This window comes from Dipodomys ordii, unplaced genomic scaffold (genome assembly GCF_000151885.1).
Source record: "Dipodomys ordii isolate 6190 unplaced genomic scaffold, Dord_2.0 Scaffold224, whole genome shotgun sequence".
Classification (NCBI taxonomy): Eukaryota; Metazoa; Chordata; class Mammalia; order Rodentia; family Heteromyidae; genus Dipodomys; species Dipodomys ordii.
In genome coordinates this window covers 279132-280984 of record NW_012267440.1, presented here as the reverse complement: position 1 = coordinate 280984, position 1853 = coordinate 279132, and the positions used below count along the sequence as shown (strand labels likewise).

At 43.6% G+C, this 1853-nt stretch overlaps 1 protein-coding gene across 1 annotated transcript in view; it reads right to left on the bottom strand.

Annotated features, from left to right (window-relative positions):
* Faxdc2 (fatty acid hydroxylase domain containing 2) overlaps positions 1–1853 on the bottom strand; it is a 14021-nt gene that overhangs the window by 10640 nt on the left and 1528 nt on the right. The window lies entirely within an intron of this gene.

Below are 1853 nucleotides of genomic sequence, written 5' to 3'. Positions count from 1 at the left end.
AAGAAAAAAAAAAGCCGGAAGTGGCGCTGTGGCTCAAGTGGTAGAGCGCTAGCCTTGAGCTGAAGAGCTCAGGGACAGCACCCAGGCCCAGAGTTCAGGCTCCACAACCGGACCCCAAAAAAAAAGAAATGTACGCATTATCCTGCCCATGTAATTGTAACCCCTCTGTACAGTATGTTCACAAATAAAATAAAATTAAATAAATAAATAATAAATAAATAAATAAAATTTAAAAAAATCTGAGCACTAGTGGCTCAGTAAACTGAGCTAGCTACTCAAGAAGCTGAGATCTGAGAATGACACATAGAAATCAGCCTGGGCAGGAAAATCCATGAGATTCTTATTTCCAATTAATCACTACAAAACCAGAAGTGGGACTGTGGCTCACCGTGATAGAGTGCTGGCCTTGAGCTCCAAGACAACATCTAGCCCGAGTTCAAGGCCCAGTACTGGCACACACATACACACAAACACATGACTTAACATTTAGATTTATCCTTTTGTTCTACTTCCCATTCTTCCATAAATTCATTCTAACTCTCCCTGACTTCTTACTGTTAGTGAATAACAATTAGTCCCCTTCAGTTACCAGTTATTCAACACAATGATGTTATCTAACACCTAAATTGTTAACTTGGTCCATATTCTCAAGGTTCAAAATATTGAAGGGCAGGACAAACTTGAACTCAACCTCTGAAACGCCCTTGTTACCTATTTTCCTGTCACTACAGAGCCTGCTGGTACATGAGATATGAAAGACTTGTGACACTGTGGGGAAATTCAATTTGCAAACAATCTAGAGGGCGGGCTGGGAATGCGTGTTTGCCTAACATGCACAAAACCCTGGGTTCCATTCCTCAGCACCACATAAGCAGAAAAAGCTAGAATTGGTGCTGTGGCTCAAGTGGAAAATGCTAGCCTTGAGCAAAAGAAGCTCAGGGACAGTGTCCAGGCCAAAAAAAAAAAAAAATTCTAGAGGGTAATTTGATAATAGCTGGAGGTAAAAAAAAAAATGAGAGCCGAATGCCAGTGACTCATGCCTGTAATCCTAGTTACTTAGGAGGCTGAGATCTGAGGATCTTTTTTTTTGGGGGGGGGTCCGGTTGTGGGGCCTGAACGCTGGGCCTGGGTGCTGTCCCTCAGCTCATCAGCTCAAGGCTAGCGCTCTGCCACTTGAGCTACAGCTCCACTTCTGGTTTTTTTTCTTTTTGCTTATGTAGTACTGAGGAATCGCAAGGGCCTCGTGCATGCAAGGCAAGCGCTCTACCACTGAGCCACCTTCCCAGCCCTGAGATCTGAGGATTTTGATTCAAAGCCAGCTCAGACAGAAAAATCTCCAGGACACTCTTATTTCCAATTAATCACTCAAAAACTGGACGTGGAGCTGTGGCTCAAAGTGACAGAGTGCTGGCATTGAGCTAAAGAGCTCAGGGACAGCACCCAGGCCTGAGTTCAAGCCCATGACTGACAAAAGAAAAAAGAAAAACTAAACAAAACTGAGAGACAGGTACCAGTGGCTCATGCCTGTAGTTCTACCTCTCAGTGATCAAGGTTCAAAGCCAGCCTAGGAAGGAAAGTCTGTGACAGTCCAATTAAGCACCAAAAAACTAGAAATGGAGCTGTACCTAGAGTGGTAGAGTGCTAGTCTTGAGCACCAAAGCTGAAGGACAATTCCCAGGCCTTGAATTTAAACTCCACAACTCACTAAACAAGAAGAAGAATAGAAAAATGAAACTAGCCGAGCATCAGTGTCTCACCCCTATAATCCTACTTACTAAGGAGACTGAGATCTGAGGATCATGGTTCAAAGCCAGACTGGGTAGGAAAGTCCATGAGACTCTTATCTCCAATTA